Source organism: Notamacropus eugenii, chromosome 2 (genome assembly GCF_028372415.1).
Source record: "Notamacropus eugenii isolate mMacEug1 chromosome 2, mMacEug1.pri_v2, whole genome shotgun sequence".
NCBI classification, from domain to species: domain Eukaryota; kingdom Metazoa; phylum Chordata; class Mammalia; order Diprotodontia; family Macropodidae; genus Notamacropus; species Notamacropus eugenii.
The window spans coordinates 492,181,008-492,205,307 of record NC_092873.1 but is presented as its reverse complement, the minus strand read 5'-3'; the positions used below and the strand labels follow the sequence as shown (position 1 = coordinate 492,205,307).

The window sequence follows — 24,300 nt, the reverse complement described above, 5'->3', positions numbered from 1 at the left end:
ACAACTCAAAATAAAATTGACAAGACATACTGTTTCCATCCACCATCTACAAAAATATACATATTTGTTATACATTCTGGCAACAATCTAGATTTGCAAAAGATTTCTCTTAACCCTCCTAGATATTTCAATATTCATGATCTCTTTTAAGATCTTTTCCCAGCCTTCAAATGATGAACTAGAAGAGCAAAGGGCCTGAAGAAAAGTAGAGAACTATTGATAGTCTAGCTAACTTTTATTAAATGACTCATAAATACCAAGGAGGAAATTATGGTAGTTACTATAAGCTTATTTTAATTAAAGTAAGAATTGCATTCATTTTTTTCTACTATGAGGATTTACTTTGTATCCATCAGGAGCTAGAGAAATTCAAACACTTAGCAATAAGTCCATGATAGGAGGCAGTATCCCTATGAGGAGGTTACAAATGGGAAAATTGGTGACCTGGATTCATTTTCCAGCTTTGCTATGCAATTGTTCCAATGTTATAGAATTTCATTCAGTCTTCTCTGCATTATCTTTTCTATCTGCAAAATGGAAAAAGATATTGTACATGTATTAAAGTATACACCATGAATAACACTGGCCGAACAGTAGACAGTTTTAGAAAAAAAAGACAATTCGACACTCATTAATAATATATATTAGGGACCTCAGTTGAGTTTTGGTTTTTACCATTCAGGAGCCCAAAGGCTTAATTATGTTTATAAAGATCCCAAGGAAATGAGTTAGTTAACCAAAATTAGCAGATTTGTTTTTTGACATGGTTGTCCCATGTACTTCCCTTCTTTATTTCTCTACTTCCCTTAAACATAACTCTGGGTAATGAAAACCACATTTAAATGATATCTTTGTATGACAATAGGTCCAAATAACTAACTAATAGTATGCTCCTGGAACAATTCAGAGGAAACCAGAGCAGCTGAACTGTGGGGACAGCAAGGCAGCAGTAATAGACAAAAACTTGATGGTGTGAGGCAACAGCATTATTCAATAGTCAATAAACCTAATGTGTTCTTAACTTGCATTAAGGAAAACCTTTAATGGCTTGAATGAGGGATATTATAACCCTATTAAACTCTGCCCTGATCAGACTATATCTGGAGAATTGTGCTCACTTTTGGTTACCAGTGTTTAGGAAGGACATTGATATGCTAGACAGACTCCAGTGTAGGGTGTTCAGGATGGTGAAGGAATTTGAAATCATGCCATATATGGATTGGTTGTTCAGCCTGGAAAAAAAGAAGACAGGAGAAATACAATGACCATTTGCCAACCATGTTCCAGCATCCTGTATTTATGAAGGTTATTCTGAAGGTATAAGACTTTTTGTGCATAACTACAGAAATTTTATTTTAATTAATTTGGCTTAGTACTGTAACTTGTCTGATCTATGTGACTTTTTTTCTTTTTTGGCAATTTTGCTGTCACTCAATGTGTTTAAAAATTATCATCAATAAGAGAGATTAGACTTGTTCCACCTGGCCAAGAGGGAAGAACTGGGACCAATGGGTGGATATTAAAATGCCTTGAAATAAAGAAAAAAATACTCCTAATAATTTTATTTATCTAGATCTGAAATGGGATGCCTTAGAAGAAGGTGAATTTCCCCTTACTGGAGGTCTTTAAACAAAATTAGATGAGTGCTTCTCTGATTTTTTGTAGAGGGTCTTCTTGTTCTGGTCTGTGTTGGACTGAGAGATCCCTGTTGTCTCTTGCAACTCACAGATTTTTTAACTGCCTCCCCTATTCTCCCATACTGGGGCTGTTTTCAGTGAGAAGTTAATTCTTGAGTTAGATCATGTATGGAAGCCTCCCACTGAGGTAACTATCTTGACCATTGGAGATTTGCAACTTTTCTTCAGTGTCTAGTCTTAGAGAGTTATCTGATGGAGGTTAAATAATGTGACTAGTTTCACATAGCCAGTATTTGCGAGAGGCAGGACTTGGCCATTTTCTAACTCTCAGGACAGGTCCCCACCCACTAAATCATTTCCTCTACTTGACAGGATTTATTAGACCGGCTCATTCTACTGAAATTTCAAAGTTATCTTTGTCTTGGGGAAAAAAAAAAAAAAAGAAGAGAGAACTATGGAACACTTTTTCTCAATAGTTAAGTAAAGGTATGGAAATTTTGTGATGTCATTGGGTCCTGCACCTATGTTCCATGGATAATAGGAACTGGTATTTAGCTTTCAGACTTACATAATTATGATAACCCAAACTAGAATGGTTTTTGTTCACAGTGGAATGGGAAGGACATCTTGAATTCTTTGCTAGAGATAGTCAGTCTCCTTCTAAAGAAATACACATGGTTTAAGATATAATTTCTGTGGGTGATCAAATATCTCTATTAAAAATATAGACATAGTTAACTGCAATCTGGCCCTGAGAATTGTACTTGATGATTTGCATTAAAGATTCTTGCTGATAAATGGTCAGTTAGGGAAGAGAGCAGGTCATTTTGGAAGAGGAACTGGTTGAAAATTTTAATGAAGGCTGAGATAAGGACTTGAAGTGTCATTTCATGATGTCTGGTTGAACAGAATTTGTAAAGGAAGGTGGTAGCACTTGAATTTAAATGTGCAAATGCTTTGAGAGTAGAGAGAAGTGCATTATTGGAATGGTTTAGAGGCTGAGCCACTGTCAGTGGTCTTGAAAAAACTGTGGACAATAAGAATGAGGTAACCCAGAATTATCTCAGTTTTCAAGAAGGGAAAGAGAATATAGCCTGAAAACCATAGGCATTTTAGCTTGAATTCAATTACTAGCCAAATTTTAGAATGTATTATCAAATAATGTCGAGTATTTTCCTAGAAAAGGAAATAGTTACCATGACTTCATCATGACTAGACCATACCAGACTAACCTCATTTCCTTTTTTTCTAAGTTCAATAAATTGTTGGATCAGTAGACTATATTAGCTCTCAATTGTCTAGATTTTAGTGAAGAATTTGGAAAATTCTTTCAAATTATTCTTATAGACAAAATGGGGAGGAATGAGCTAGGTGATCAGGGGCTTAGGTGGATTTGGAAATGTTAAAATGCTTGTAACCAAAGGGATAGTCAAGGATAGTGTTATCTTAGAATAGGGCCTCTTAACCTGGGATAGGGGGAGGTCAATGAGGTTGGATAAAAAAAAAAATCACTTTACTTTATTTTTACTAACATTTTTATATGTAATCCCAAACATTAATTTAAAACCATTATTCTGAGAAGGGCCCATAGGCTTCTTCCGATACCAAAGGTTTCTATAACTCTAAGACCATTCAGTACTCCTTACTTCGAAGGCTGTCTACAGGAGAGAATGCAAGGGATCTATGTTCGGCATATTATTCTTAAATATTTTTATTAATGAGTGGGAAAAGGAATAGATGGCACATTTATTAAATCTACAGATGGAGCAAAGCAGGGAGGACTAGGTGACACATTGTATGGTAGTCAGCAAACACAAAAATCAAGCAAATTACAATATTGGGTCTAATCTATTAAGATAAAAGTCTAAATGCACAAAAAAGTCTTACACCTATACAATAAACTTTATAAGTGCAAGATGGTAGAGGATGGCTAGACAGCATGTCATCTAAAAAGGAGCCCAGGGGGATTTAATGGCACCTAAGCTCAAGGTGCCATTCATGCAATATGGTTGCCAATGAAGATGATGTCATCTTCGGCTCCAAAAAGAGAGACAATAGAGTCCAAAAGCAGGAAGATAAGTCCAATTGTATTTTGCTCTGGCCTGGAGTATTCAGTTTAGGGTCATTTTGGGAAGGAGATTAATTATCTGGGGAGTGTCCAGAGGAAGGCATCCAAAATGGTGAAGGGCTCAGGTCCCAGGGGTCAAGCCCAAGGTTTGTGTGGCCCACAGAACTCTTGAATGTGGTTTGAAGTAGATTACAATGTAATTGGGAAATATCTAGCAAAAATAAATGAAAATGCAATAGAACATGGACAATGTTAATATGTAGTTTTCTAAACCAACATGAGACTCTCAGGGATCTTTATGTACAGTTTAGTGGCCTCATTTCTATTTTGAGTTGAATACCAGTGCTCTAAATCATGATATATGAGGATTGATTGATGGCACTTGTCATGAAGAGCAGGTGTGTGTGTGTGTGTGTGTGTGTGTATGTACGTGTGTGTGTGTATGTATGTATGTGTGTATGTGTGTGTGTGTTTATGTCTGCAAGTGGCACATGGAAAAACGATTACACTTATTCTGCTTGTCCTCTAAGGGCAGAACAAGGACAAAAAGGTACCAAGAGTAAAAAAAAGTAAGAAATCTTGACAAATAGAGTTATTCCAAGTAAGTTCTTTTCTTCCTGGAAGATCTTCAAGCAAAGGATGGAAGACCACTTGTCAAGCAGGCCATCAAGGAGATTCTCATTCTACCATAGTTTGTACTAGATAGTCTCTGAAGTTCCTCCAGCTCTGAGATTCTGTGCTTCTGTGATTACAGAGTCAAGGCTTCGAAAGTGGGGAAGTGAAGGCAGAGTAAAGATGATAGAGAGAAGGGAAAGGGATCAGGAGACTGAATTTCACATGGAAGGTACAAAGAGAATTGATGTAGTCATCAAGACAGAAGGATGAGAGATTGTGATGAAAGCAGAGTTAGAAAATTCCAGATCCTAGAGGTTGATTCAGTTTGGGGTTTTGGGGAAGTTAAAGATGTGGCCATAATTGTGGAGGTTTTATAGGACAGAATACAAACTCCTCTAAGGCTAGCATTGAAGGCCCTCCATTGGATTTTTACCACCTTTTCTTCTTTCTGACTTGCGAAATATAATGTTAATAAAGCTTGTTAACAAATTTATCTGTATCTAGGGAATCTTCGTTATTCCCCCAAAGGGCTATTAGAAATGTTTTGTTTCCTATGAGGTTTTCCTTCTTATCATATGCCGCCTTTTGCTCTGATCTAAGTAGTGGAATCTCTGAGCCAATGGGTATGGACATTTTAGTCACTTTATTTGCATATAACTCCTGATTGCTTTCCAAAATGGTTGCACTGATTTAAGAATTTGAAAACCTGGAAAAAGGAGTTACTTGAAGTCAGGTAAATACATTGAGAGACATTGTGGGGAAGGGGGAACAGAAATTTCCTGCGCCCTGCAATTAGGCAGAGGCACTATGGGGTGATGGAAAGAAGACAAGACTTTGAATCAGAACACTGAAGTTTAAATCTCAGTTACAACATTTAGCTAGCTCTGTGACCATGGGTAAAGCCTCCTATTCCTTTGAGTCTTGATCTCATTTGTAAAATAGGCATACTGATGATACTTGTCTCACAGCATTTGGGGGAGCAAAGCTCTCTCCAGCCTCATGATGCTATGCCATTGCCTCTAAATCTTCTAGGTCACTGGTTTTTCTTGGGTAAAGCCCCTGAGTTTCAGAGGGGTGGGAATGGGGGGCGGGTGGGTGGGAAGGCATCAGGGTTCTGTATCTTGTAACATGGACTTGAAGAAACTTTGTTTTGAGAGTTTTGAGACTTACATATTACCCACACTTTATCTATGATGTGACTGGGTGTGATTTCAACCACAGCCAATCTCAGTAGAATGTAAGTACTTGGGTAATGTTTTTGGATGATCTTTATCCACTGTATAGATTGTATATATCTCGTTATTTACCTGTTGTTTTGTCCCATTAGAGTGTGTGCTTCTTTGCGGCAGGTGCTCTTTTTTGTATTTCTTCATATCCCACTGCTTAGCAGAGAATCTGAGGCATAATAATTGTTGACTAAATAAATGTTTCTTGATTGCCTGACTGAATAATGGAGGGCAAGGACTCTTTCATTTTTGTCTTTGAATACAAATGTCTTTGAATACCTAGGTACCTGGTGCATAGAGGACAACAAATAAATGCTAACTGACCTGAATTCAATCCCAGAGCCTGTAGTCCTTCTGGGAGGCAGGCTTCTTGAGTAGAATTCATGTATCAGGAAACTATCTCATTAATGGGAAATCACTGCGACTGAATGGTCCTTTGGATGGTCTACAGGACCATGACTGAAGTCATGTTCAGTCTACGATGTCACAAGCAGCATGAGCTCCATCTGCCCTGGTTCTGGGAAGAATGCAGCTCACCAAGGCTTTCCTCAAGCTTTAGTACATTCTTCTCTAGCCATGGTGGCTTTTCTCAGGTGAAACCTAGAAAATGGCTTTAATAAGTCCTGGGAGCTACTAGAGATCAGTAGAAGGGATTCCACCTACTTCTCCTACCATGTCAAGAAAGCTAATTGTCAAGTGATGCTTAGATAGCCAGCTCATTAGTTATTACTTCCCTTCCCCCTTTTACATTTACTTTGTCTTTGTTTTTTGTATGTATGTACTCTTTTTCCTCAAATAGAATAGAAACTGCTTTACAGGCAGGGACTGTTTTTGTCCTTGTCTCCCTAAAGCCTAACGCATAATAATAGTTAATAAATAATTATTGACTGATTGAAACTTATTGCCCTGGGTTCTTGGGAACCTCGGGTGGGCACTGGGATCTCTGAGCTGTTTAACAATGTTTCTTGAGGAGCGTTCTTGGGAATTTTGATTGACTTCAAGTACTGGAAGTGAAGGGTAGTAGAAGTCTTAAATAGTGGTGGTAGTATTGGGGGAGACAATTCTAAGGAAACCAGTTTAGCTGAGTTGTGGGCAGATATTATAAACATTAATTCAAAGAACTGCTCTAGATTTCCTTTGACTCTGTAGGAAACAGACGAAAAAGAGAGAAAGATTGGCATTTGTTATGTTGGTCCATTCTGCTGCTCTCCTTTGCTTGGAAGGAGCAAGACATAGTAAGCCTAGTGAGAACTGATTCCTGATGGTGCAGTATGTTTATGGGAATCCTAGGTGACTTTTCCTGTGCTCCCTTGCATTATGTGCATCCCTGGGGAATGCCACATACTAGCCTGTGTTTTAAGCTGCCTGGGGGCTTTGGCAGTGATGAATCTGTTTCACCAGATTAGTGACAGTTGCCTTCTGAGTCATTTTCTATTCTCTTTGCTGTGTCAATGTGTCAGAGGTTGCTGGACCCTGACAGCCCCAGGGCTTTGTCTTCCATTCTGTTCTGTTCAACATTTTTTTTTATCAATAACTTAGATTACAATATAGATGATTTACTTATCAAGTCTAGGAATGACACAAAGCTGGGAGAGAGAGCTAATACACTGGATGACAGATTCAAGATGCAAAAAGAATCTAACAGAAACAAATCTAACAAGATGGATTCAATAAGATTGAATGTAAAGTTCTACACTTGGGTTTCATAAGTCAACTATACAAATACTGGATGAGGTGATGCACTTGGACAGTGGTTCATGTGAAAAAGGCTTGGGGCTTTCAGTTGACTGAAAGCTCAGTACAAGTCAAAAGTGTGGTATGACTGCTGAAAGAGCTAATATAATCTTAGGCTGTATAATAGATATACTGGATAGAGTAAAAGAAGCAATGATCCCACTGTCTGACTGCATCTGGACTATTTTGCTCCATCCTTTGTTTCATATCTTAGAAGGAACATTGCCAAGTCAGAATATGGCCAGAGGAGGACAACAAGGATGATGGTAGAAATTGAAACTGTATTACATGATACAGGGAACTGGGTAGAGAGAGGTTGTCTTTAACCCAGAGAAAAGTCTCAGGGAAAACCATATATAAGTCTTCCACTTTTAGGTAAATTTAGGACCCCGGGGAATGGCAGCACCTCCCAGAACTACTAGTTCTGCTTCAGCCTAATCCTCTGTCATTTTTCAAGGTAACAACTTTTGTGAAGGAGGGTCAGCCATCCTCAAATAGTCAACTAGCTGTAGACAAAATTGGCAAGCTAGCCTCACTGAAATAGCAAGATACCTTCAGGGAAAGACAGGAGGCAACATGTACCAGCAAGTCAAGCCACCACTACTACCTTGACCACTAACTCCTCTTGGACTCTGAGGGAGACAACCTAGCACCCTAAACCCGAGAATCTTGGAATAGCAATGCTTTCATCCCAGTTTCCTTAGCCACCATCCTGGGAAGTATCCTCTGTGGAGATGCTGCTGGAGAACTCCTCCCCCAGGGGGAGCTACTAGCCTCAGCTACTCAAGAATTGGAAAAGAAAGATTTTGACATTAAGTTCTTGGTATTGTCAAATGCGTCAACATCAGAAACTGATATGACTTTTATTTTAGCTAAAATGGCATTAAAGAAGAAGTATAAACATCTACTTTACAGTTTTATCCTAAGGACTTTTTTATTGGACTTAGAGCTAAAAGTTTCCATGTATGTTGAACTTCTTCATCCTCCAAGATCATATGAGCCTTGGAACTTACACCTCATTATTGCTCTCTATCTCTGGAAACCCTCTGAAAATGGAAAGATGCAATCAAGAACTCCTCATCAAACCTGCATTGCAAGAGAGGCTCCTGGCTAGTCATAACTTCATTTCCCAACTGGCTGCACTATTTTTGACTTATTCATCATGCCCCTGAGTTATAGACACCTTCTCTCCTCCCTTTCCTTTCAGTTTCATTTTTGTGAGTTACTCAATTAGATTATAAGCTTCTTGAGGGGAAAGGCTGTTTTTCTTTTAAGGTATTCATATCCCCAGCATTTAGCACAGTGCCTGTCACAAAGTAAGTGTTTGATAAAAGTTTATAGATTGAATTTCCCATTATAAGTGAGCTCTTTCCTTCCTTCTTTCTCCTTCCTTTCCTCCTTCCCTCCCTCCTTCCCTCCTTTTTTCCCTCCTTCCCTCCCCCCCTCCCTCACTCCTTCCTTCCTTCCTTGCTCCCTTCCTTCCTTCCTTGCTTCCTTCCACTTCTGGGTCAGAGGATAAAGACAAGCCTCTACCTCATGGTGGGATGTGGAGGAGACAAATCCACAGTAGGTTTCCTTCCATTCAGTAGAAATTATAGGAAGGCAAGTAGTCAGCTTCAAAGGCAGGGTTTAAACCTTGGCCTCTGACTCCAGAGCATGCCTCCCTTTCGTACACCAGTAATATCCCAGCAATGTCTCCCAACTCACTGACTTCTGAAGATCAAATAAGCTAAGGGACATAGAGAAATTTGCAAACATTTGTTAGATTAGTGTGGTCCACAAGCTTGTAAAATATTTTAATTATTATCTTTTGATATAATTGGTTTTCTTTGTAATCCAATGATTTTATTCTATATATTTAAGACCCTCATTCTGGGACGGCATCCAAAACCTTCATCAGACTCCCAAAGGAATCCATCACCCTTCCTCTCCCTCCCCCCAAAAGGTCAAGAATTCCTGTATTAGAAGATGTTTTGAGATCCCCTTCAGCCCTTAGTCTATTAAGCAATTACCATTAGAGGTCAGAGAGTGAAGCAGAATTTTAAAAGGCATAGAATATTTGAGAACCACTGTAGTTAACAACTACAGGCAGGTATGATGGAAAATTTGATGGTCTGCTCTCTAGCACTGGGTCTTCAGCTCTGCACTTTGCCCATGGGGCTATGGGACTAGGATCATTAACTTGTCAATGTCAAAGAGGACTAGCTGGCCATTGGATCCAATTCACCTGTGCCTGACTCTGCATAGGAATTCTATGTTCTTTCTTATTTTTTTTTATTTACAGAACATTTCTTTCACTGTTGGAGATTAGGGAAGCAGGCTGCTGAAGACTTTAGTTAACTTGCAGATATCAGAATCCCTGATTTGTTTCTTCCTGACAGTTGTTTTTGGGTCAAGGGAACCTGGGTTTCTTTTTATCAAAAGACGATTATATCAGAAAAGTAGAGATGTCACATCATTGGGAGGAAAGGAATCCTGCTGCTGAAGATTTTGCAGACAGCCTGTTTTCTTTTCTTGTTTTAATTGCTATTTAAGCTCTAGCCTACATGTGGTTCTATAAAACATGGGGAGGGTAAGGTCTGCACACCCTGACCCCACTACTTACTAATTGTAGATAGGCAGGCTGTGTGACTTATGCTTTATCTAGGTGTGTGGTGCAGTCAGTAGTGACTAGACCCAGAGTCAGAAGGATCTGAGTTCAAATCCTGCATTGAACACTTACTAGCAGTGTGACACTAGATAGGTTGCTTAAATTTTCTATCTTAATTTACTTATCCATCAAATCATAATTGCTGCAATGTCTAACTTATAGTTGTTACTAGTCTCAAATGAGAAAGAACAGGGATGCCATGTATACACAAAACTGCCTGTTTTAATAATTTAAAGTTTAAGATTACATTAAGATTTTTGGAACATCATGTATATACAATCAATAATCAATAACCATTTATCAAGAATCTGCTATGTGCAAGGCACTGTGCTAAATGCTGCAGATATAAAAAATGGCAAAAGACAGTCCCTAACCTCAAGGAGCTTGTAGTCTAATGGGAGAGACAAGATGCAAACAAATATATACAATTATCCCTTCCACATGGGGACTGGGTGAGTGAGTATTAGGGGAGTGGGACCCGATGATCTGGAAAATCCATGTAAAATTTTTTTACCCTCTCTTTGTATCAGAGAAGAACTCTGAATCATTGTGGTACTGAAAGATAAAATATGTTGATATTATACAATACTATATGTATATTTTATCCATTTTGAAATTTCTGAACTGTTTCTGTGTTTTCTACTGGCCTTTGAGTATCATCTGCAGCTTCGACAAAACTCCTCCCAAATTATGCCCATCCATGGTATGTTGAAACTGTGATGGGGAAAGGCACAGTGTGGAAGGTGTGTGTATATATATAATACAGAAAAAACAATTAATCCAGAGAAGGTACTACAATTAAGAAGGGTTGGGGAAGGTTTCCAATAAAAAAATGAGGTTTCAGTTGGAACTTAAAGGAAGCCAAGGAGGTCAGAAGCCCTTTGAAGAGTTTAAAGTGCTATATGAATATTTATTATTTTCAAATAATTAAATATTTTTTTAAAGCAACCCTAGAATATGATGAAGAGCAAAGCAAGTGTGATTCTCCCTTGGGCCTATAGGTGAAAATGTGGGCAAAGGGGATTGCCAAGCGTGGGCAAAGAGTCTTTTAAGTTTGGAATACGAGCAAGCTTGAGGCTAGCGTTAAGGGAGAGTTCTGAACTTGAAATCAAAACATCTACTTTGGAGATTTGGCTCTACCACTCATCGGCCTTGTGACGTTGGGGAAAAAGGCATCTTAACCTGTCTGAATGTCCTTTGTAAAATAGCCATAGGAATGCCCATCCAGACCTGTTTTGCAGAGCTGTTGTGAGGATGAAATGGGAAATGAATCGAAGGAGCGGGGATATGCATTTGAGTGCCTACTATGTGTCAGGTTAAGTACTTTACAAATTTTAATCTCATTTATTCCTTCCAACAACTGTGGGCAATAGGTGCTATTATTAATCCCACTTTATGATTGAGAAAACTGAGACAGACAGAGGCCTCTACCCACACTACCACCCAGCTGCAGTCCACCCTGAAATGATGTAAAACAGGCAAAAGCACTCCAGCTTTATCAAATGCAAATATCATTTTAGCATTCAAGGGTGTAAAATCATAAGACTTTGGAGCTGGAGGGATCTTAGATATCCTTTTGTCTTGGGGTTGGGAGCCAGCAGTTCACCAGCTGCAGGAGACTTTAAATACAGGCACGGTGCCAGCCACTCTGTTAGCCAAGGTAAACAATTGAGTCTGGATCCATGTGTTGACTCATCTCATTAGTTCCCTGACAGGTCTCATACTAGGAAAGATGAATCTTTAGCCTTGGAGTGGTATAGCGCTCAGGGCTAGGGGCCTCATGTTCTTCCCCATTTCCTTTTCTCCCTCCAGCACTAAAGAAGGAGTCCTCCCTTACATTCCCCACTCTAACCATCTCTTCTTGGTTGTTGACCTCCGCCAGAAATGCCTCCACCCTCTCAAGGACTGTTGCTGTCTCACTTCATTCTTTCCTCCCTCTCTTCCCTTCTGTCTCAGACCTTATCCCCTCAGGTACAGCTTCTGCCTGCCTTCCAAGTGGAACATTAATTAATCTGAAATTCATCGTACTAATGTGCTAATGGGAGAACAATACAGAATATTCTTAGGTTCCTTTCTCCAACAATTCCATTTCACAAGTATTTCTGGTTAAATGCTTCCTATGTGCCAGGCACTATGCTGGATGCCTAAAGTGAGAAAAATATGATCATCTCTGCCCTTAAAGAATGGCCTTGTGTTCTTCAGGTTTTTAAATCCCATACATAGTACTTTCTAAATAGGGCCTTCTGGAAGCTATAACTAAATATTATTTTATCTTTCTAGGTAAGAAACTTTTGTTACCATAGTATATAGATATATACATGTGTATGTATATATACATACATGTATGTGTGTGTATATACAATGTAATTATTTTGCTCATCTCCTATATGGTCAGTGACTAGTTATTATAGCGAGCATTTTCACTCTGCAAGTCAGTAAACATTCATGGAGTACCCATTGTGCACTAGGCACTGAGCTAAATGCTAAAGATACGAAGGCATAAGACATCCCTGCTCTAAAAGATTTCACAATCTAATAGAGGAAAAAAACACATGCAAACGGCTACGTGCAAATGAACTATATAGAGCATGAATCGGAGATAATCAACACAGAGAAACCACTAGAATTAAGAAGCAATAGAGAAAAGCTTCCTTTAGAAGATAGGCTTTTTGGGGCAGTGGTAGGAAGAAGCAGTCAGGGTTAAGTTATCTGCCTACTGTCACACAGCTAGTAAGTGTCTAAGGCTGGATTTGAACTCAGGTCTTCCTGACTTCAGGGCCAGGGCTCTATCCTCTACACCACTTAGCTGCCCCAGAAGGTTGGATTTTGAATGATGGTTAAAATCCACTCCAATCCCCCACTGAAGAAGTGGTATGAGAGCTAGGAGACTCATACCGAACAGGTGAATTCTCTGATTTCTCTCTCCCCTTTGCATCTTGGGTGTTTCAAGAGAGTGAGAGATTAAAGACAGGACTGTAAGCTGAACAGAATTTTTTATCTGTCTTGAAGAGTTAGAAGGAAGGTGAGTGGAATTTAGCACACTGTAATACATCTATTGCTTTTGAATTCTGACATCTTTTTAATCTATCCTTCTAAACTATTTAACCATGACCCCTGAGGCATCAAGAGTGCCTGACACAACATTGGGTCTAGCAGGAACGGAAAAGTCCAGTAGGTTGATATCTCTCCCAAGACCAAAGAGCATTGAATGTGACTAAAGTACATAGATGCTTGAGAACCATTCACTGCTGATAAGCCCCTGGTCCTGACTACTAACAAGGAAATATACACAAAATACGTGTGTGTATACACACACGTGCATATATATGCATATGTATATATATATATACATACATATATATGTGTATATATAAGCACACACAATCATGTATGTATGAATATGTATATACACATGTACATTTATTTATAGGCAATTGAGTCTATAAGTTGCGTAGAAGGTGCCAATCTGTATTGGTACAGGAAATTTTCTTATCTGCAAATGTTTTTTGCTAATGAAATCAAAGATCCAGGTACAAACTCTATGCCTATTCACACATAAAATATAACATTTCAAAAATATGTATTCTAAAGTCAAAATTGATTTGCACCCTTAATAAGTATACTGACTTCAGAAATAATCTTATCTCCCCCACCTGTTTTTATAGATAAGGAAACTGAGACCAGGTGAACTAAAGGAAGTTTTCTAAGGTCACATGGCCAGGTAGCAGCAGAGCTGAGATTCCCTGTCACAATATTCTTCCCAATGCCCTATTGCTGCTCAGAAAGATTTTTTTCCCCATGAAGTACATGCAGAAAGAGTGATTCACAGAGATAATAGCTATTTTAACATGCCTGGAGGAACCAACCCACCACTATGTCCCTAAGCTATCTTTCCAGCCTCCTTGGATATTCCTCACCATTCAGCCAAATAGACCTTCTCTGAATTCCTCATACCTAACACTTCCTCCTCTGTGTATTTGCACTATCCATCTTCCATGCCTGAAATTCACTGCCGTGCTCCCATGGAGTCTCTGATGTTCTTTAAGATGCAGCTCAAAGGCTATCCTTTCCACCTCCCCAATCTTATCCTCCAACTACTAATCCCATAGACTACTTTGTGTTTACCTAGTTTGTATTTATTTAGATTTATTCTCTTTATATGCACTCTGCATATAAACACTTGTCTCCTCCATTAGGTTATAAAATCCTTGCAAATGGAGGTTGTTTCATGCCTTATACTTTATTCTCAGTACTGTTGCCTGTCGCATAGTTGTTGATAGATTCATTGACTGAATGACCAATGCTTCTGGTGGGTCCTCAACTACTCTTTCTCCTTTCTGTGAATAGGTGCTTTAAATCGTTGTAGAGAAAGGCACATCTTTCTCAGCATGAATTTGTGGTTTTAAATCTATTAGATGCCACACCAAGAAGGCTAAAGTGCTCTATTTGAAATGTAAAGTGGTGAAAGATTTTCATAACTAAATTATATACTTGAACATGTCTTTCTTGATCTCTCTATTGTAACTGATGAATGGTTTGCTAGAGAATTTTGTTTGTGGGGACTACATTTTCCCAGTAGGTGTTAGCAGTTACAGCAATATAGGCCCACCCTGCCAGAGGCGTAAGTGAAGATTGTGCCAAGACCCAAAGGTGTTGATGGGAAAATGATCCATCATGGTAAGGCATTCATGCTTCCACCAAGCTGTCATGGAATTCAGCATTAGAGGTTATTCTCCACTTGGGAGAGGAACTGGGAGAATAAGCGGGGTAGTGGTGGTGGTGGGGAGGTTGAGGGAAACATACATTGGATCTATAGTATGTAGGGGAGAGTGATGGAGAAACGGAGGGAAATAACCCAAGTTTGCCTGCCATATGTGCAGTTGAGTTAGTTGATTAGTTCCTCCCAAGCATCAAAGCCAAGTCAAATGAAAGACATGGGATAACCTCCCCCATCATGCCCTGTGCGTTCCAGAAGAGTGACTTACTGGAACCAAATCAAACATCTCTTTGATTTCCTTGACTTGTTTTTCTTCTTTGGGATCTTATTCCCTTGGTTGTCTCTAAGCTTTGCCTCATCCGCCACATAGCACTTCAGAGGATATTTTCCACAGCCCCTGCAAGATTTGAAAACTCTAACTTGCAGTCATGGCAGACTCCCCATTTGTTGACATTATTTTGTATATTTCTTCTTCTTTCTCTGGAATGCAGAGCTGGACCTAGGACTGAATTCTTCTCTCTGATCTGCATCACAGATCTCAGCACATGCATTTCACTGACCAAGCTTCTGCAGATATTAATGGGATCTCTGCCCAGGAAACGAATGTTGAAAATGCAGCACAGATCTGCAGCACTGACCAGAGGGAAGTTTGCCCTTTGTCTGGAGAGAACAGCAAATTATAGGGGATCCTTTTAGCTCCATCTGTAGCACTTGGCAAAACAACACATGGGAGGGTTGGAGAACTCGATATCTTGGTAACTGAGTGCTCTGTAAAATCATGAAGGAACACTTGAGGCCATCACTATATAAAGAGAAAAGCGGGCCAAAGAATTGTTTCAATGTGGTGGAGTCATTTGTCAGTGTAATATTTTGACCATCTTGCCTCTCTTTTTCTTTCCATTGGCTGACCTAGTTTTAATTATGTGAAGTGAAAAATGAATTTGGACTTTGCAGCCATAATTTAAATTGCCTTTTTGGTAACATTTTCCTAATGTTTGTGCATAGGAGACACGGGCTGGTCTTTGATAATATGCTGCAAAAATATCAAAGGAAGAGAAAAAAATGGCCTTGATTAAAACCTGTCATATAAAAACTCTAGAAAGTTTTATTTTAAGTTCCTTCATGACCTACACAGTTATCAATGTTTTTCTCATTTGTATTTGGTATTCTCCACATCTAGCATCATACCAGGGTATGTAGCTGGCACTTAGTGAATGCTGCTTGAATTAAGAATGAATATATATATATTTTTAAAAATAGAATTAAAACACATCCAAACTTCCTTCTGACCTCATTCCTTCTCCACTCTCCCACCCCTAATTATAACCATGACCTTAAGAATTACATGCTCTTTCCCTTTCCTCCAGTCCTGAGGAAAGATGGACTCTTTCTCTTTGGAGTATGAGATTCTGAGTTCAAATCCCACCTTTGATTTGAATTACTTTTGTCTTTTTGGGCAAGTAACAACTTCCATAGGACTCAGTTTCATCATCTGTAAAATGCAAGGGATGGACTACAGGCCCTCTAAGGGCTGTCCTGGTTCTAGCTAGATCTATTATCCTATAATCCCAGAGTAGCAGATTAGTGATGCTTTGATTTGGGGAATTTGGGCTTCCTTTTCTTTTCTTTTTTTTTTTTAAAAAAAAAAAGCCAAGTGATGACATGTTTGCTCTTTTCCAAATGCTTGATTTGCATTTTTTAAACCATGGTAGAATTTTTTTCCTCTTTACCTTCCTCCTTAGTGTCATGGTTTTATTGCATAAATTTACATATATGTGTATGCATACATATACACATTGATGTATATGTGTACATGCACTATACACATATGCCTGTATACATACATGTGTTTATAAAATGTAGATAAAATATTTATATATCGTATATTTGTAAACATACCTTTATATTTATATATACACATCTGTATATCTGAGTATGTATGTATATGTGTCTTTACATACATACACAAATCTATGTCTATTATCACCATCTTTGAACATAAGGTTTAATATTAGAAAAACCAACCTGATATAATACCGGTCCTATATCAGAGACTGAATGCCACAAAAAATAGAAATTATAGTTATAGAACAGCTCTCATTTCTCTAGTCAATTCAATTTGCTTCTACAAGCATTCTCCAAGCATCTGTTGTGTGCCTGACTGTACAGGCAATGAAAAGACAAAAACAAGAGTCACTATCTTCCAGGAACTTACCATCTACTGAGCAAGCATGGAATAGAAGTAGTTGACTTTAGATTTCATACCTGGCCCTTAGAGATCTCTTTTATGTTGAGAAGCTCTTTCTTGTTAGTGGTGGTGGAAGAGAAGAGGTGGTTCTATTCCTTGGAAAGCAAGGAATGACAAGACTTCTGGGTGAAGAGACAGGGTTTGGGTTCAAATGTTGGCTTTGTCACTTGTTCCTGGATGCCTTTGGGAAAGTCACATATCAGTCCTGAACTTCGGTTCTTCATCTGAACAATGAGAGGGTCAGACTAGATGACCTCCAAAGTCCCTCTGAAATGTAGATCTACAACTCTGCCTGGTAGGTATGTATTCCTGGCTAATCGGTAGAAGTTATGTGGAATTCTACTTGAGCTGTCTTCTAAGGCAGGGGATTCAGCTAGGAATAGTAAATTCTCCTAAACACAGGAAATAGAAAATAAATTCATTTTGATAAAAACAAACAAAAAACAAGATATGTGTAGGGTATTCCAAGTTGAAACACCAGACTTCTGTGTACTTGATAGGAACTAGGAAACAACAGAGTTGGGTTAAGGGTTTTTGGTCTGTTTTGTTTAAGTTTTTAAAGAAAATCTACAAACAGGACTCCTAATGAAACCTGTTAAAGATATTTCTGTCTTATCAGGAAAACTGAATTGTCTCCACTGTTTCAGAGCCATGAAGTGGGTTTCTGAAATGCCTTCAAGGCTCCAGGGGCTAAACAGAAAGACCAAAGAAAAGGATAGTGGGCAAGGCCCAAACAGTACAGAAAATAAAAAACAAAACAAAAAAACCACGTTATTCTAATGGACCTTCCTGTGTGTGGATCTTATTACGCCCCACTGATTACACTAATGTGGTATTGTCTTAGCAGAAAAAAACTTCCCCTCTCCCAATACACCAATTTAAATAGCTTCAAAAACTGATTTGTCTTCCCCAACAATGTTTATTATTCTCTCTCCAATCCTATATTTATCCTCTTAGCCTCTTTTCCTCCAACTTCAATAGTGGAACTGTTTTTGCACCAATTAACCTTTATCTTCCCAAGATTGATAACCTTATTTATCACATTTTAGGCAGTCCAGTTATAATGGAACTATGGTTGTAAACTCCTGACAGTTGGGTTGTGGGCAATTGGAGCTATGGGGGAAGGTTACCTCAGAGCAGAGGCAAGGCTTCTGGCTATTCTCAAAGGCACCCAAGGAAGGCAGGTTGTGTGTTCTGCTTTCCAGCACAGTATTGTTCGTATGACTGTCTCAGGCAATAGGCAAGATAACTTGAGACTCCCCAGGTTGGTTGGATTGTAGATGGAATATAGTTGGAAAGAAATAGATTTACAGTGTCTGGATGCAAAGCTAATCATCTCAGTATGAGAACTTCAGCTGGTTAAGCCCTTTACAACTTGGTTTGACTTCTTTCATCTCTTCTGAGGATATAGTGTATCATTAATGTTACCAGCTGCATTGTTTTCTCTGAATACCAATAGTAGAGGGGGAAAAAGCAAAAAAAAGCAAAAAATCCCACCCTGTTACCCCCCACCAACTCTCTTCTTTTCCACTTAGATGGTTGTTGTACTGCCAAGGCAAATGCGAAACAGGCATTCTCAATAACAGCAATTTCCCCAATGCCCTGTTAATTTTCAGTAAACCAAAATAAAATGTGTTATTATTTATTAAGAATTCTGCAGTACATACGGATTGCAGATGATAAGTATTTCAGCAAAGCACCACATTGAGTATACTTTAAGTTGGCTTGCAAGCTGTAACCTTAGAGTAATGGATATAGCCCAGGGTCAGAATTGTCACTTTTATTGGGTTAATTCAATGTTCATGCTTTACAGACTGTAATATAGGACGAGGGAAAAGTTGTTTTTTTTTTCCTCTCTTCCCAGTATCAGCTGCATTAGCTATATAATTTTACGTAAAAGGATAGCATCTCATTTATCATTATTTATTAATGATTATACTCCCTGAACAGCTCTGTGGTTCGAAAACCCCCCAGAGGTTCCTACAGTATAGTCTTTTGTATAGAGGAGAGAATACAGATTTTGAAGCCCTGGGTCTGAGCAGGCAATTGCATTTGTGTTAACTTGAGGAGTGGCAAGATATTCTTTCCACAGTAGTTGTGAGGCTCTCATCATGATCCCTTGAGCTAGAGAGAATATGAACATTTGCAAGATTGCAAAATTAAGGTTATATTTTGATGTTCCTAAAGGGCTATGATACTTGTACCATTTTTACTGAAACATTGACCTGAGTGGGAAGAAACCTGATGAGCTGGGGATGGGGGTGAGAAGTGACTGTGGCTAATTCTCAGCTATTCCCCCTAGACTCCAGGCAATATCTAGAACAAAGAGGTCCAGGACTTGCCCAGCATCACACAGGTAGCGCATGTCTGAGGCATCATTAGAATGTAGGTCTTCAGGCTCCAGATCCAGTGTGCTACAATCTTATTGGAGGCTCCAGAAGCATTGTACCACAGAATTTATAATCAGGTTGGTATCTATCTATCTATCTATCTATCTATCTATCTATCTATCTATCTATCTATCTATCTCTCTCTCTCTCTCTCTCTCTCTATCTATCTATCTATCTATCTATCTATCTATCTATCTATCTATCTGTCTGTCTGTCTGTCTGTCTGTCTGTCTGTCTGTCTGTCTGTCTGTCTGTCTGTCTGTCTGTCCGTCCGTCCATCCATCCATCCATCTATCTGTCTGTCCATCTGTCTATCTACATCTAGATAGATATAGATATAGTGAGAAAAGAGATATAGAAATAATAATATAAACACATACGTATCCATATGAATACACATATACGCATATGTATTTGCATATATACGTATGTACATATATGTGCATATATATGTATATATACGCACACACATACAAATAAACAAATAATTAAAGTCCAAGGCAGAAAGAAATACGAAGGAAGGTATGACCAAAGTTCTTTGGGGGTTCATAGGTGACAGATGAGATCTCGTTGAAAGCCTTTGAACAGGGAAGTCTTAGTTTAAAATTTGTGCATTAGGAAAATTAATCTGGCAGTAGAGAATAGTATGTATTAGAAGAGAACAAAGGCTGAAAGAGGGCAGTTAAAAGGATATTATAATAGTCTAATGATAAAACATAAAGGTGAGAGATAATGGTCATCAGAATCAGGGCTCAGTTAGTGACAGGTAGAGCCCACTTCAGGAAAAAAAGTGGCAGTGTGTATAGTGGAAATTGCCCTGGAGAAGAAGTCAGATCTCCTCAGGGATCAAATACAGCACTCAGGAGGAGCATTTGGCTTTGATTTTGTTCCTCTGTGACAAAGTGAGTGTCTTATGTGATATCCTCCATGCTCACACTTTCTTTTACAGAGGTACTTCATGCCTATGCACTTAACCTTTTCCCCTCTTATCATGACTAGATCTAATTATTCATCCAAGTTAGTGTCCTTATTGGACCCCATTTCTTCATAATGTCTCTTTACTTTTTTTGAAGAGAAGATAGAAATGTGATGGAGAGGCTGCTTATTATTTCCTCTTCCCAAGCTATGCCTAAAAGACTGGACTCTATGCCCATTTCCTTCCTTTTTTTTTTCCCCAAGAGAAGGATACAATTTCCCTCATGATTCCAGAGGAGGATTGAACTAAATATGTGTTTCAAAAACTCTTGGGTCAGAAGCTCTCACATGATATATGAGTTTGGGGCACATTTGGGGAGATTTATCACCTCCCTAGATCATTGGCGTTCCCTATAAAAAATAAGAGAATTTTGCTATATGATGTGTTACCAACTTTCCTTTGGTTCAGGAGGCTCAAATGAGAAGAGTATATATGAAAATCAAAGAAAACAAATAAAACTGATCAGAACTCATAGAGAATCAACATCAGCCTATGTGAAACTCTTAGTCCAAGACTAGAAATGCTGGAGTAATTTACAATCATGCAATAAATAGGACTTTAGGCCGGTATTATGACTCAACTCCTGCTGAACCTCATCAGCATTTCCATTGTTATCCTTTACTGCTCTTTGTAGCATCCCTTACTTGGCATTGGTCTTTGCTCCCCAATGGCACTCTTCTGGCAGTTGTCGTCAGCTCCCAATAGATGACACTGCTGGACCTTTCTCAGGGTGGAGAGGATGGGAGGGAAGGGGAAACTTCTTTTCCATGGGCTCAAATGGAATATTTCAGAGTTTCATTGTTGTGACCTTCCAGCACAAATTCAGATTACCTGAAGGTCTTTACTCTAAAGTCTCCCTGTACTTCCTATCAACCTCTGGCTTAACATAAATATCCACCAAGGAGTCAGTAATACTTCTCATTTTGATAAGCTCTTCATTGTACTCTTTTGTTAACACCAGGTTGAAATACTTTGATTAACACAGTTTAATGTCTCCTTTGTCCCAGGTCATAGTTAATATCTTTCTCATACATGTTAATGCTTCCTTTGGGTCTTGATGGTTGACAAAATACCTCAATTTCTTTGCAATTGTCTCTTGAGACCCATGAGTCTTTGGAGGCAACTGGTCATGTTTGTTCAAATTAACTGAGGCTATATAATAGTCAACACTCTCCCAGCTTTACTGTGTAGAGAAAGAATGGAAGGCATAATAAACAAACAAACAAACAAACAAAAAGCCTTGCTTTATTTTCTTTCTTTTTAGTTGACTCCTATGTTATGAATTTCAACTCAATTCAATAAACAGTAGGTCTTAAACTCCTTCTATATACCAGGTACTTTGTTAGATTCAGAGGCTACTGCTTCAACAGTCCTCTTCAATGAATGGGTGTTGCCTCACCCTAAGTGTGTACCAGTAAAGACCTTGGCCTAAAGGGCCCAAGGTCTCCCACTGCATCCTGGGTCATCTCCAGTCATCCTGATGAATATCTGGTCACTGGATTCAGATGGCTCTGGAGGAGAAGTGAGGCTGGTGACCTGCACAGCCCTCCCTCACTCAAAACAAAGTCAAGTCTTCATCAGTTCTCTGATGGCATGGTCTTCTTCAGCAATAAAGGATGAATACAGTCCTGTGGGGATGCAAAATCAAAACAGCCCCACCTCTTAAAGAACTTATGCTCTACTGATAAGGATAGAATGAATGGAAATTGATTTATTTTAATTTGACAGATATCTTAATATTTAATAAAATATTTTAATATCTATGATGTCTAGAAAACTGCATTAGATACTGAAGAGATATAAAATTGAAATAGGGCATTATCTTTGCTTTTGTGAAGTTTGCAGCTGAGAAAGAGGTTATCCTATATCAGAAAAACATTATGTAATACAGAATATGGCACTGGTTGTTCAGTCATTTCAGTCACGTTCAACTTTTCATGATGCCATCTGGGATTTTCTTGACAAAGATCCTGCTTTCTTTACCCTTTTTCTTCTCCAGCTCATTTTACAGGTGAGGAAATGGAGGCAAACAGGAGAAGTGAATTGTCCAAGGCTACACAGGTAGTTGTCTGAAGCTGGATTTGAACTCATGTTTTTCTGATTTCAGATCCAGCACTCTGTCTCCTGTAGCACCACAAGTGCATTTGAGAGGCACCATATAAGGTGCTATATGAGATAAATGTGATGGGGGAAAGGCTGTTATTGATCAGTCAGTCCATCAACAAACAAGCTTTTACTAAGCTTCAACTATCTGTTGGGGTCTGTGGTATGTGCTAGAGATAGACAAAAATGAATTCATTCCTGACCTCAAGTGAGAAGATAGCATCTGTAAAAGGGCCTAAATGACATGTCATGGTCAAAGAGGGGAAAGAAGGACATTCCAGGACTAGGCATCAACCTGCAGTAAGACCTAGGGGAAGGAAAGCATGGGCATGCTAGATCTATGTTATAGGCCCTTGTTGATCAACTCCTATAACTGATAACAATTTACCTTAAATCTTGTTTTTCGTCTGTATGTAACAAGAAGAAGTTGGACTAACTTATCAGATAGTATGGCATAATGATTATAGTTCTGGCCTTGGAATTAGGAAGACAGAAACTCAGATCAATTCAGCTACTTATTAGCCCTTTGACTCTGGGCAAATAAATCCTTTGTGCCTTAGTTTCCTCATTTGTAAACTAAAAGCATTGGACTTGATGACCTCCAAGACAGCTCCAAATCTATGATTCTTTGGTCTCTAAGATTCTTTTCCTCATCAAAATCCTATTATCCTGTGATGCCTTTTCTTTGGTTGTGAATGAACATTTGCAGGTTGCCAAAAAAAAGGAAAAAAATAGAACGATATCTCTTTCACTGGGATTCCTTGAAAGAGAATATGATACCCTGATGAATATTTGAAAAACCTAAGACGCCAATATGTGATTAGATGCCAGTTTAGAGATGCCTGACATGGAACACTTCAACAAAAAGGCATTCTCTAACATATCCATGGAAACCTTTCTTAAGACATACCTGATTCCTCCAGGTGACTGACAGGTCATGTTCCTGCGACTGGCAACTTGCAGGCAAATATGTAAGTTGCTAGGGGTGATAAGGGGACACCTTTCCTCTCCGTCACACATGGCCTCTGTTGTTAGACTGTTCTGTTTCTTGTCACCTAGCTGTGCCCCTTCACATTTTGAAGAATGATACTGTCCTGTGGTTTCCCCCTCCCACCTGCCTCACAGCATTGGATTTGGTTCCATTTTTGAAATGAAACAATGACCCTTGAACTTATCTTTTTTGTTAGATTGCTTAACCACGCTGCCTCAGAGACCAGTAAAATCTTTTCCCTACAAGACACAATCCTATCTACGGACAGGTTCCTAACCAACTTTTCTGGAGTTTTTGCTTTTTTTGTTCGAGATTTTCCTACATATAATTCAATTTCATCAGCTATGTGTTTAAATTAATATTAGAAGGGAGGGACACACTTCCACTAAGAAGATGAGGGTTGGGAGAGCCTTACTTCAAACAAAGCTGCTCAGATCACCCTCCTCATTGTCACTAATCATGCAGAGTTACTCCAGTCTTAAATTTCTAAAAAAGGTACTGTTAATTACAGGAAATTACCTTGGTGCTGAATTTCTACTGTCTTCATTTGAATTCTTCTGTACCTCCAACTCATACACACAAGATCAGTGTTGTGACTTTTCATGAGCATGGACACTTTACTCTGAAATAGTGGAATAGGAGTGGAAGATTTGTCAAAATTGAGAATCAGTTTACTATCTTTAGTCCTAGTTAATACACCAATGACCTGGGGACTCAGCAAGAAAAGTAAAAAAAAAAAAGACTTTTCTATTCTGTGCTTGTCATAAAAGTCAATCAAAGCTGCATTTCCCTTGGGATAACATATGGCCAGAATTCTTGTTGATGTTACCTGCCAAGCCTAGAGGCCTGTATTGGGCTACCGGAGTCTTTCTTACCTGTCCAGGTCTTCGGCTGGCCACGCCGGATGCACGTATGAGAGAAAGGACGTTCCAGAGTCAAACAGGG

At 38.8% G+C, this 24,300-nt stretch overlaps 1 long non-coding RNA gene across 2 annotated transcripts; it reads right to left on the bottom strand.

The window, feature by feature from the left end:
* Positions 1–314: 314 nt before the first annotated feature.
* LOC140524206 (uncharacterized) lies at positions 315–23,973 on the bottom strand. 2 transcript variants are annotated; one of them, XR_011973605.1, is made up of 4 exons: positions 23,875–23,973; positions 16,913–17,287; positions 1,119–1,232; positions 315–527 (listed from the first exon to the last, which is right to left on the bottom strand). It is a non-coding gene; the product is annotated as an uncharacterized lncRNA (long non-coding RNA). The 2 variants fall into 2 exon arrangements; XR_011973606.1 differs by having other exon boundaries at positions 1,129–1,232.
* Between the last annotated feature and the right edge of the window lie 327 nt (positions 23,974–24,300).